Source organism: Rhinolophus ferrumequinum, chromosome 4 (genome assembly GCF_004115265.2).
Source record: "Rhinolophus ferrumequinum isolate MPI-CBG mRhiFer1 chromosome 4, mRhiFer1_v1.p, whole genome shotgun sequence".
Taxonomy (NCBI): Eukaryota; Metazoa; Chordata; class Mammalia; order Chiroptera; family Rhinolophidae; genus Rhinolophus; species Rhinolophus ferrumequinum.
In genome coordinates, this window is record NC_046287.1 from 62055351 (window position 1) to 62069339 (window position 13989).

General features: G+C 38.2%; 1 long non-coding RNA gene across 1 annotated transcript in view; it reads left to right on the forward strand.

The window, feature by feature from the left end:
- Positions 1 to 13726, forward strand: part of LOC117021480 (uncharacterized) — a 32250-nt gene extending 18524 nt beyond the window's left edge. Inside the window, exons 2-3 of the long non-coding RNA XR_004422864.1 lie at positions 8384 to 8508; positions 11533 to 13726. This is a non-coding gene — a long non-coding RNA (uncharacterized LOC117021480). The remainder of the gene's footprint in view (positions 1 to 8383; positions 8509 to 11532) is intronic.
- Positions 13727 to 13989: the final 263 nt, after the last annotated feature.

Below are 13989 nucleotides of genomic sequence, written 5' to 3' on the forward strand. Positions count from 1 at the left end.
TGCAAAAGGGCGCAATGGCTTCATAAGGCAGTTAGTCCCTTTTGATAAATTAAGAAATTACAATGCAGAAAGTGATGTAATTTGATGTAATTTGCCCAGTGTTACTGGTTTACCGTTGGTTCCCAGCCCAGTAGAATGTGGCTCCCATTCGAGCAGGGATTTTTGCATCATTTACGTTGCTATTAAGTGGTCGATTGCCAGCACCTACAAGAGTACCCAGCACATGGTGGTCACTGGATAGATGTGTTGTTGAATGAGTGAATAAAACACAGATTCTTTTTGGTTCCAACACCTAAGTGCTTTTCACCATATCATCAGCTTCTGACTAAGTACCTTGGCCTAGAAAGAGCCTCTATGGGAGGGAACGTTGTTACACACTCCAATTACTTTCTTCGTTTATTGAGACACGAGGTTTTAGTCACTGCTGTTTATACAATCCACATTCAGTGGTACCTCTTCAAAGTACATGGGGACCAGAAGTGTTGTGGGGGTGTGAGGGTGTGATTGTGGAGGTGGGAGAGGGTTAGCATAAGGTCTTTTGTGTCGTTGGCCAAGGTGGGAGCAATCTTCTCATTATTTCGGCTCATCAGGCAGGGCCCGGTTGTGGCCCAGCTGGAATCAGACACAAACAAAGTAGCCTTCTCTGTGGCAACAAGAGTGGAAATAAGATGTGTCAGCAAGACAAAACCTCTCCTTGAGGCTTCTCCATAGTACCTCTTAGAAGTGAAGTCAAGAGTCTGCGGGTGGCAGCGCAGAGCCTGTGGTTAAGAAAAGGGGAATATTAGCGCTGACACACTGGGCCATAATGGAAAATGTCACCTTTTTCAATTTCTTTGAAATAGTTACCTGTGGTATGTTTTCTGATATTGCTGCTCTGTTCTTAGCTGGGTCATTGCTCCTCCCAGGCACCTTGGGAGAGGAGAAAGATGGAAAAATAGAGGAGAGGCCAGGATGGAACACCAGTTTCTATGCCTGCCAAATTCTAGAACCCAGGCTGTGCCTCTCTGCATCCCATCACAGTGGTTCTGTGTGTATCAGTGACTGCCGCTTTTATACTTGTCCTCATTCTCCTGGCCGCTGCAAATAGGTCTAAATATCTTTTGTTCCTCTGACGGAAGTGAAACTGATAAATGCTTGGTTTATCCCAAAGTTGTTTGCCGGTCAGTTATGGCTAAGTACCCACTGTGAGGTGATAGTGGTATATCTGACAGATGACTGACAGCCATTTTTAAAGTCTTTCGTCACTTTCTGGAGTACCAGCCTCTATATGGGTGCCCTAATGTTGTCATATCTTTCCAAGGGGACCAGATTTTGGGAGTGCAGGGGAATATAGTTTGGAGATAGTACAAATTGTAATAAGAACAGGGTAGATTGGTGACTGCATCTCTCTGAAGCACATCTGAGCAGCGGATGCCCTGCAGGTTGATCAGGGAAGAGTGTGGACTCACTGGGTTCCTCTTGGCTTTAGCCCACACTGTACCTTTAGTGTGTTCTGGAACCAGGATGTTCAGCTCCACAGGCCTCCAGATAATGTCTAGGAGTGCAAGACTGTATAGATCATGGGCTGATGCAAGGTGACGCATCCCATGTGGGCCGACACAGGGATGTGCAGTAACAGTACACTCATAGCGACAGTGACACGGTCCATGTCAGTACCTGTGATACCTGGCACACTGCTAGTCATTATATATACAAACCTCTCATTTTCACAACCCTTTTGCTGGGTTTTCACTGGCATGGATCTGTCTTCAATAACAAGAGTACATAAACTTACTGAGAGATTCCAACATTCATGACTGAGTTGGTTAGTTTGCTACATTGCATTTTTGATTTGTTCATATATATATGAAAAAAATATATTTATATATATATTTTGAACCCCCAAGATTTGTCCCTTCTTCTAACTTTCTCCCCACACAGGCGTTTCCAGCTTTAGCCAACCCCCTGCAGAGTAGAGTATGAAAATGGTACCATCATGTTTTCCTGTTGCCCTCTCACTTTCCCCATCTTCACATCAAACTGTCTGCATTTGTTTCATTTGGGCCTGTTTCACCCGATCTTCTCCCCAGGGTCCCATTTCCATTGCATTGATCTCCTCAGTCCCAGGAATGGACTCCATGTTTCCCCTATCTGATGTGTCTCGTTTATCTGGGAGAAAAAAAGCTTAGCTATTTTAAGTAAGGAAGTTGATTGGGGGTAGGAATAATGGGGTTCCTTTGTTCTATCAGTGTGTTTGTTGACTCTAGAGGTTGGGGATTGTGGTTTTTATTTTACGTATGATAAGAATGAGGCTCCTAGGCCCTAAAAAACTGGCCCAAGATAGCATAGCTAAGCCTAGGACAGAGGTGAGATTCCACCCCAGTTCTGTCTGATTCCAGAGCTCTTTTTACTACACTAAGTTGTCTCTTACAAGAAAGAATATTACCAGCGTGGATTCTGAGAAACTGGCTGAATGGTTCAGGCAATCTGTCCCTCTAGAAAATTACTTACTACTCCTACTACTCCTACTCCTACTACTAAATTAGTCTGACAACAGATATTATACTACTAGCAGAAGTTAACACAACCTTGTTGAAAGCACTTTACATATATCAACTTTTTACTGCTTATAACATCTCTCCCCAAATCTACCCCATTATTTTGACATTCAATATTATATTAATTTCAGGTGTACAGCATAGTGGTTAGACATTTATATCATTTCAGAAGTGATCCCCCTGACTAGTCTAGTACCCACCTGGCACTATACATGGTTATTACCATATCACTGACTATATTCCCTGTGCCTTATTTTGCATCCCAATGACTATTTTGTAACTACCAGTTTCTATTACTTAATCCCTTCACTTTTTTCACCCTGTCCCCCAACCCCCTCCCATCTGTCACCCCGATAAATCTAGTACCCATCTGACATCATGCATAGTTATTACAATATTATTAACTATATTCCTTATGCTATACCCTACATCTCCATGAGTACTTTGTAACAACCAATTTGTACTTCTTAATCCCTTCCCCATTTTCACCCCCCAAACCTCCTCCCATCTGGCAACCATCAAAATGTTCTCTGTATCGATAAAAACCCTTAAGAAAGTGGGAATAGAGGGATCATATCTCAACACAACAAAGGCCATATATGATAAACCCACAGCTAACATCATACTTAATGGGGAAAAGCTAAAACCATTCCCCCTAAGATCAGGAACAAGGCAAGGTTGCCCACTTTTTCCACTTCTATTCAACATAGTGCTGGAAGTTCTAGCCACAGCAATCAGACAAGAAAAAGAACTAAAAGACATCCAAATTGATAAGGAGGAAGTAAAATTGTCATTATATGCAGATGATACGATACTATATATAGAAAACCCTAAAGACTCCACCAAGAAGCTATTAGAGCTGATAGATGAATTTAGTAAAGTAGCAGGATACAAAATTAATATTCAGAAATCAGTTGCATTTGTATATACCAATAATAAAACATCAGAAGGAGAAATTAAAAAAACAATCCCATTTACAATTGCTCCAAAGACTATAAAATACCTGGGAATAAATTTAACCAAAGAAGTAAAAGATCTGTACTCAGAAAATTATAAGACACTGAAGAAAGGAATGAAGGAAGATATAAATAGATGGAAACACATATCATGTTCATGGATAGGAAGAATTAATATAGTTAAAATGTCCATACTGCTTAAGGCAATATACATATTCAATGCAATTCCTATCAAACTACCAATGACGTTTTTCACAGAAATAGAACATATAATCCTAATATTTATATGGGACCATAAAAGACCCTGGATAGCCTCAGCAATCTTGAGAAATAAGAACAAAGTGGGAGGTATAACAATACCTGACTTCAAATTATACTACAAGGCTACAGTAATCAAAACAGCATGGTACTGGCATAAAAACAGACACATAGATCAATGGAACAGAATAGAGAGTCCAGAAATAAATCCATGCCTATATGGCCATTTAATCTATAACAATGGAAGCAAGAATGTACAGTGGGGTAAAGACAGCCTTTTCAATAAATGGTACTGGGAGACCTGGACAGACACATGCAAAAAAATGAAGCTGGACCACCTCCTTACACCATATACAAAAATAAATTCAAAATGGCTTGAAGACTTAAATGTAAGATCTGAAACCATAAAATTCCTAGAAGAAATATAGGAAGAAACTTCACAGACATTACCTGGAGTAAGATTTTTACTGATATATCTCCTCGTGCAAGGGAAGTAAGAGAAAAAATAAACATGTGGGATTACATCAAACTAAAAAGTTTTTTCACAGCAAAGGAAACCATCAATAAAACAAAAAGGGATCCTACTGAATGGGAAAAGATATTTGCCAATGATATATCTGATAAGGGGTTAATGTCACAAATTTATAAAAAACTCACTCAACTCCAAAAAAACAAACAACCCAATTAAAAAATGGGCAGAGGACATGAAGAGACATTTTTCTAAAAAGGACATACAGATGGCAAACAGACCTATGAAAAATGCTCAAACTCACTAATCATTAGAGAAATGTAAATAAAAACCACAATGAGATACCACCTCACCCCAGTCAAAATGGCTATCATCAATAAATCAACAAACAACAACTGTTGGTGCGGATGTGGAGAAAAGGGAACCCTTGTGCACTGTTGGTGGGATTGCAGATTGGTGCAGCCACTATGGAAAACAGTATGGAGGTATCTCAAAAATCTGAAAATGGAACTACCCTATGATCCAGTAATTCCATTCCTAGGTATCTATCCGGAGAAATCCAAAACTCCAATTCAAAAATCTTTATGCATTCCTATGTTTATTGCAGCACTATACACAATAGCTAAGACATGGAAACAACCGAAATGCCCATCGGTAGATGACTGGATTAAGAAAATGTGGTACATTTATACAATGGAGTATTACTCAGCCATAAAGAAGAAAGAAATCTTACCATTTGCAACAACATGGATGGACCTAGAGAACATTATGTTAAGTGAAATAAATCAGACAGAGAAAGACAAATACCATATGATCTCACTTATATGTGGAATCTAAAGAAAAGAATAAGTGAATGAACTAATCAGAAACTGTTTTGGAGACATAGAGGAAAAACCGAGGGTTGCTAGATGGGAGGGAGGTGGGGATAAGGGGGAAGGTGAGGGGATTAGAAAACAGTCAGTAACCACAAGATGGCCATGGGGTTCTGAAAATTAATTTGGGAAACGTAACCAATAATGTTGTAAAGATTTTGTAGGGTATCCGATGGACACTTGTCTCATTAGAGAGACCATCTCAGGGATGATGTAGATGCCTGATCACTGCACTGTACACCTGAAGCTGAAGCTGAACAATAATGAATGTCAACTACAAGTTTGTATGTATATGTATGTGTATATATATATATATATATATATATATATATATATATATATATATATATATATATATATATATGTACTTATAAGAAGTGGAGTACAGCATTAGGAATAGAGACAGTGGAAATGTAATGGCTCTGTGCGATGTCAGAGGGTTAGTGGATGGGGGGAGCGGGGTTCACACAATGTGAGGGATATAAAAGATAAACGTCTAAGTATTACTTTGTCTTGTGCACCTGAAACTAATAAAAAAAGAAGAAAAAGAAAAAAAAATATTCTCTGTATCTAAGAGTTTCCGTTTTGTTTGTTCATTTTGTTCTTTAGATTCCACATATAAGTGAAATAACATTGAATCTGTCTTTCTCTGTCTGACACTCCACTGAGCACAGTACCTTCCAGGTCCATCCATGCTGCCGCAGATTGCAAGAACCCATTCCCTTCCCTGGCCGAGCAATGTTCCACTGTGTATATGTACGATCTCCTCTTTATCCATTCTTCTATTGACGAACACCCAGGCTACCTTCACGTCTTAATCACTGTAAACAATGCTGCAATGAACATATGGATGCACATGGCCCCTCGAAGTAGCATTTTGGGTTTTTAAAGACAAATACCCTGAAGTGGGATTACTGGGTCCTTCTTTATCTCTTGTTGTAGTCTCAGTTTTAAAGTCTATTTTGTCTGGTATAAGCATTGCTACCCTAGCTTTTTTGTTTATTATTATTTTTTCATTTTCATGAAATATCCTTTTCCCATCCCTTCACTTTCAGTCTATGTGTGTGTCTTTCAATCTGAAGTAAGTCTCTTATAGGCAGGATATGTAAGATTCTTGTTTTCTTATCCACTCAGCCCTCTTATATCTTTTGATTGGAGCATTTAATGCATTAACATTGAAAGTAATTGTTGATAGATATGCAGTTATTGCCATTTTATCATACATAATGTTGATCTCTCTCTCTCTCTATTTTTGTCTTAAAGAAGCCCCTTTAATATTCCTTGTAATACTGGTGTTGTGGTGATGAACTCCTTGAGCTTTCTCTTGTCTGGGAAACTCTTTATCTGTCCTTCAATTTTAAGTGACAGCCTTGCTGGGTAGAGTACCCTTGGTTGTAGGTTATCCCCATTTTTGGGGTGAGGAAACTGAGGCCTAGAGAGGTTAAGGGAATAACCCTCCAGTGGAGGCAGTGGTGTCAACTACCAACATGACAATAATGAGCATGATGATGTTTTTGAAGTATAGTCAAACTTAAACAAATTCAGAAGGACTTTCTCTCTAAAATGCCCCCCAAAACTGGTCAGGACAACAAGGAGAGGTAAGAAGAATGAAGCCTGGCTGAATGATTGTTCAGCGCAGCATAGCAGGAGGAAGGAACACATTTTTTTATCCTATTAAAAAAATAATGTGACATTTATTAATGCCCCCGATGTCCAAGACCAATTGCTTTTTCAAGTGTGCCAAAATGCATTTAATCTTGACATGGGCATGATGCAAATGTGCTTCTGCAGGTCTGGTGATGTAAGAAGTTAACACTGACACAGCGTGGATGCTCGTTGGGCTCACTGCTGTTTGCGTTGTGTGTCTTGGGTGGGGCAGTATCACAAACTCGCAGAACAGTGCCTTAGCAGTGCTTCATCAAGGTGGGGCCTAACTTATTCTTTTGGATGAGGGCACAGTCACATTCTTGAATACGTTGGTCCTTGATGACAAAAAAGAAGAATGAAGAGATTTAGGTGCCCTTGCAGAATGGACAAGGGAAAGTCTATAGAATTGGGTAGTTATTCCCAGGGACTCCAAAACCATTACATGGTGCAAGGGACGCAAGGCTGCTGGTCAGGGGGCTTGGATTTGAGTCTCCTCTTCTGTTGCTAATTGCCCATGTGACCTTGGGTAAGTTATTTGCATCTTCTGGCTGGCCTTGGTTTTCTCATCTATAGTATTGGAGGGTTGGGCTAACGGATTTCTAAGGGCCTTTTCTGTTTTTACTTTCCATCTCCACTGCATGGCTTCATTCAGGCATTCCTCCCTTTTGCCTGTGGGGTCTCCTAACTGCCTCCATTTTTGTCCCTTAATCCATATTCTGTCATCCTACTATCAGAGTGGTCTTTCTGAATATGTAAACTTTATCATGTCACTCTCAACCTAAAACCCTCATGCTTATGGGATAAAGACAGAACTTGCCATGAATATAAATAAGGACATAGAAGATGTGATAACAAAATCAAGAGGTGTGTGTTCCCAGTTATATATGAAATCAAGTTTCCCATAAAACCAAGATGCCCGTTCTTTCCAAAGACCAGTGAAACATCTACAAAACTGAACTTTTATAGTAATAACTTCCTCAGAAAGTTTATTGGTCACATTCTCTGACCACAATACATTAAAAATAAATTAAAAAAAAAAATTTGAATTCACTAATACAATGATATGTGCCAAACACTTAAAAAAAATTGAGATTAAAAAAACTCTAAAACTTAAAACAACTTTAAGAAATAACTGATGGGTCAGAAAAATAATAAAAATAGAAATGATAGATTATTTAAAATTATTAAAAGCTGAAACCCTGCATATCAAAAGTTATGGAATGTGGCAGGATATTCTTTAAAGGATGATTCAAATCTTCAGATGACTTTAGTAATGAGAAAAAGAAGAGTAAATGATATAATAATTGAATTCAAGTGATGAAATAACAATAAAGAAAAACAAGGAAAGTAAGAGGTAAAAATCAACAAAGATAAAAGCAGAAACAAATGAATCAGAAAAAAAGAGTGAGTTCTTTAAAAATATCCCCCACCCCCAAAAAAGAAAAACTTTGATAAGAAAAAGACTGCATGCGTTGGTTTTCTATGGTTTGTGTAACAAATTACTACAAACTGGGTGGCTTAAAATAACAGATTCATTCTCTTAACAGTTCTGAAATCAGTTTCACTGAGCTACAGTCAAGTTGTTGGCTGGGGTGGCTCCTTTTGGGGCTTCTATGTGAGAATCTGTTTCCTTGTTTTTCCTAGATTCTGGAGGCCTCCTTCATTCCTTGGCTCCTGACCTCTTCCTTGCATCACACCAACCTTTGCTTCTGTCATCACATCTCCTACATCCTCCTTTGAGCTTCCTGCCTCCCTTTATAAGGGCTTTTGTAAGTACATGTAGATTTTCATGAATAATCCAGGATAATCTCCCATTTTAAGATCTTTACCTTAATTACATCTGCAGGTCCCTTTTACCATATAAAGTAACATTCTGGGGATTAGGACATGGATATCTCTGGGGGAATATTATTCAGCCAACTACATTGTTTAGCCACAAATTAAACATTAAAAGTGTTAAGGAAATATTATATGCAACATGATTCCAATAAATCTAAAAATCTAAATGCAATGGTATTCCCCACTGGAAAACTGAAAATGTCCAATATTGACTCAAGAATATGCAATAAGTAGAACAATAAATTGCCCCTTCTCTTAGAGACTCACAAAAAATATACCAGGTCTAGATAGATTTGTGGGCAAGTTCTATTGACAAGAGACATAAAAATCACGAGAAAAATGTTAACAAATCAAATACGGCAATGTATTAGAGGAAAAATATGCCATAACCAAGGAAGATTTATTTTAAGAAAGATTATGGAGGCTTGTTTCAAAATTAGAAAATTTATTATTTTTTTAAAGGAAATTTATGTAATTTAAAAAATGTGATATAATTTATTACATTAATAGGTTAAAACAGAAAAATAGGAACATCTTATTAGGGTCTAAAGCTACATTTCACAAAATTTAATATTCAGAACTGAAAATAGTAATTTAGAAAACTTTAGTACATTATAGATAGAAGGAAATTGCATAACCAAAAATAGTATCAGAAACCAATACTAAACATCATAGTAAAGAGTAAAGGAGCTGAAATGGATAAATGGAGTCTCCTCTCCAATACTGTTGCCATTCAGTATTATTGTTGAGGTCTAACTAAAGAAATAACAAAGAAAAGTAAATAAGAGATAAATATTGGAAAGGAAGAGCCAAAAAAGTACATTATTTATAGCAGTATTATGGTAAACCTAGAAAATCTAAGTTAATCAAATGAGAATCTCCTAGATAAGAGCTCAGCAAATTGGCTGATACACATGTAAGACAAAACTCAATCATTTTCCTATGCATTAACAATAACCAACTGGAGTCTAAGAATGGGAAAATATCCTATTCACAAATGTATCTAGTTGCTAGAAATTAAAATAATGTTAAATATGAGAGAACTATATAACAACATTATGAAACACTATTGAAGGCGCTAAGAACATAACTGAAAAAATTGCAAAACATACGATATTCTTGCTGGAAATACTCATATTTGTAAATACGTCTTTTGTCCCAGATTAATGTAAATTTATAGAACACCATTCAAAATTACAGTGGGATATTTTTGAACTTTATAAATCAATTCTAAAGTTCAGCTTGAAGAGCAAATGTATAAAAATAGTTATCAATGTTGGAAAAGAGATGAATAATGATGGTAGGATTTGCTTTGCTATGAAATATGCTCTATGAAGTTGTAGTAATTCAATTATATTTTATTGGCATAGGAATTGATAAATTAGTTAATTTATCAAAGTTAATTCCAGAGGGGTTTGGATTTAAATGCTAATATAAAATACAGGAAAATGTTCTTTAATCTTAGTGTGAGAGTGCATCTTTCTAAAGATCTTCTGAGGAATTACATCAAGGCTAGAAATATTTAAAAAATTGACAGATGTAATTACACCGTAATTATATTCTTTTCCACATCAATAGACATTGTAAACAAAGTTAATAGACAAACTGGAAAAAATGCATTATGTGTGTTAGGCAAAGATTTAACAATCATAATATGTAAAGAACTCCCACAGACCAATAAGAAAAAAAATAAATAGCACCAAATTGATGTGAATTAGTGATTCACAGAAAAAGAAATACAAATTTTCAATAAATGTAAGAAAAGATCTTCCACTAATGAAAAGAAATTCATATTAAATTTGGGAGATCCCACTTTGTACCTCTTAGAAACAATGGTAACATTTATGTTTTAAGAGTGTGTGGCAACATGCTTTTGTGGAGGTATGAATTGCTTGGTGCAATCATCTGGAAAGGCAACTTATCCATGCACATCAAATTTAAAATGGGCATTCCCTCTGACCTAGCATTTACACATCTATATATTTATTCTATGAAAATAATCTCATAAATTCGCAAAGATCCACATGCAATGTTAACTGATATATTATTTACAATAGCAAAGAATTTTAACTGACCTAAAGGTCTACCAGTTAGGGCTTTGTTTTAATACATTATGACTGATTCAAACCTTGATGGATTAGCATTAAGAATTTGCAGGCCTGCACCGAACATTTTCAGGGCTGAAGGCAAGAGTACAAATAGAGAGTGACATATCTCGATGTTAAATTAAATAAATGAACTGTTAAAAATATTCTATTCTCCCACCTTGACAAATATACCTTCAAACATGGGTAAAACTCTAGTTTTATTTAGCTGAATTTGGGCAAATATCAAAGATGACCAAATTTACTTGTTATTTTGCATGTCTTGGTGCGCTGTTGATGGGTCAGTGTGGTTTTTGGGTGAGTGACAAAAAGACATTCTTAATTCATAATAGCTATGCATTTATTCCATAAAATTTATTATTTTTCCTTATTTCAGCGAAATCACTACTTATATTGTTATAATTGAGATTTTCACACAATGTGTATTGCATTAACAATGCCAAAACAGACAAACTTTCTTGAGTCACTGTAGTTCTTGTGTAGTCTTATTAATTCCAGTTTGGAGCAATTTTGCTTGGCTGAGGCAGTAGCAACTGCAATTGTCAATATAAGTCTTAAAATAATATATAGATTCAGAAATGAACATGAATTTTGCATATCTTGTTCAAACACTGAAGTGGGTCACATATGATAAATTATCCTTAGTTCAGCGAATATTACAGAGTATATCATTTTCATCCCATTTATTGGTTATATCTTGATTTTCACTGTCTTTTAAAGCAATATCTAGATCTATTCACAAATGTGAGGAGTCAGTATCACACTTTACCCATTTAAATTTAGATATAGATATATAAAGTAATATGAATTGTTTAGTAATGCAAAATATACCTCTGTCACTATGTGCAGCTCTTATAGATACAGCCGTACTTCATGAATGCCTCTGGAACGATGGGTTAGAACAGGAAAAGAAGCAATAGAATGGATACTTGCCTCTACTGGAAATAATACTTCATTATGCAAGAATCTGTGGCACTCGTGCTGTTTGTGAGAAAGGACTGGACTGCTTAATGACTTTGTGCTCACTTCTACCTAAATGCCTCTGACTCTCAGATCATCTCTATACTCTCAGGCGGTATCAGTCTCTGATCACAGCAGTGACACAATCCACAAACCTTCTTTGTGTTTGGAGGACAAGAGACGGAGAGAAACTTTTCTGGAGCCTGGACAACATTAGCCACAAGTACTAATGTTTACAGTGGTATTGCTTTACTCTGTGCCAGTGCCAAGGGCTGGGTCCCGAGCAACAAAAGCCCCCATGCATTCTTTAACAAATTTAATTTTTTGCGGATTTGTGATATGGAGAGCCTCTAAGTCAGGCAAGCTGGCTTCCATGGCTGTGGGAGGGCTGATGCCCATTTGAAGGGGAAACTAGAGGTGTGGCTACAGGTGAACTATCAGGCCAGGAGCAGGAGTTCAGCCCTCAACTGGGATGGGGATAGGGCCAGTCCCTGGGCAGGTAGGTTGGTTGTGGCCAGGCAATGCGTGACTCAGCACTCAAAAAGGAATCACGTGGATGGGACGGGTATGCGAGTGATGGGGGAGAAAGAGAACAGCTTGGTGAGCCAATGGCTCAAGAGCTCCAGACCCCTCTTGCCGAGGGTGAAGCTTTTAGAACATCCTAATCTGGAGCAGGACTGACCCTGCAGGTATCCGGGTACTACCCAAAGACGGTTTGCCCTTGGAAAGATTTTGGTGGAGCCTTGAGATGTGAGGACACAAAAGGGATGGGAGAAAGATAAAACACTAGCTATTTATTTAGTACTGAGAGCGTCTCTTTACAGAATATTTAGCACCTAAGTGGTGAGTAGAGTTGGGACACAGATATATTAGAGTTAATTAGGTTCACTACTAAACCATAAGCTCCTTCAAGACAGGTTCCATTATACTCCCAGTGCCTGACACATAGTAGGTGTTAACAAATGTTTTTTCAATGAACAATTAAGTGGTAGAGGTAGGAAATTAACATGAACACTTGAAGATGAATATGAACAACAAACAGTGGAGGTAGAAATGCTGGTTTTACATTTTGGAGAAGGGTGGGGTGCAAAAGAAAATTCTAGAGATTGGAGGTTAGAAGAGTTTTGCGCCTCTAGGATTCAGACTTCCTGCATATGAAATCTTATTACGGAGATATTCATACATGGTAAGACAAAGGCAAACAGGAGAGGAACAACTGCAAAGATGGAGGGACCCATCAAGTAGAGATTCTCACCAGCAAATAGTGAGAATTTCTCTAGCTCCCCCACACTGGAGTACCCCATGCGTTTCTCACAACCCTCCCACAATGTGATCTCATTTACTCTAAGCTTCCGTTTGAAGTTGGCTTGCCATGGGTATCATGAAATCTTCTTTATGGAATGGGAAATGAGGCAGATGAAGAGTTAGAGACCTAAGATAACAAGTTAAGGTTGTGTTTGAACAGGGTCTTAGAACTCTGAGCTTCTAGGGAGGAGCATGCTGCCAGCCATCACCTCTTTCTGACCGGAGGCATCTCAATGGTTTCCTTGGCTGGGCAGAGCCTTCGAGAACATGGAAAGGCCCGAGAGTTAACATCTCAACAAAGACCAGCAGCAGGCCACCCCTTGCTGCGTTCCCAATGACAAGGTGCATCTTTCACCTCTCATCCACCAAGCATTTGGCTTTGAACACGATGGAGCTTGCAGAGGACTTGGAGATCCCCGAGGGTGGCAGGTGCTAGATATTAACATAACATCAACTTTTGTGAAGCAGAACAGCACACTCAGGCTGCTGATGCGGCGCTCCCCAAAGTTTAGAAATATGCAAAACTGGCTCACCGGCATCTTTACACCTGGCGGAACTTCTTAATAGCCTCCCCACGCCTCACTCTGCCCAGCAGCAGGCTGTCTTGCACAGCTTGAGCACTCTCACTCTTTTCTCCTCTCTTTGCCTCTTCTCCTGTCGGTGTTTTCCTCCCAGGCTTTTATACAGCAAGTCATTTTTCTGGAGTTGTCATTTACTGCTCCGCCTAACTGCTATATCTGAGAGTGGCCGAACTAATGATGCAGCAATTAAGAGTGATTAAGGTTATTGATAATAAAGAGGCTTCATAAACTTGATTAAATGCATTCATTAATGAACATGTTGTGGGTGCTTGTGCGGGGGTGGAGTGGAGTGAAAGGTGGGAAAAATAGGAAAAAAGAACTCGCGCCAGAGTGGCTCTGAAGATGTCTAGGAGGCTGAGTTATTTGGTAGGAAGATCAGGAGTCCCCAGGGCCTTGGACTTTGAGGAAATTACCGCAAAATTGCTGTCCAGAGCATATCATTCATTTCTATACAGTGGCA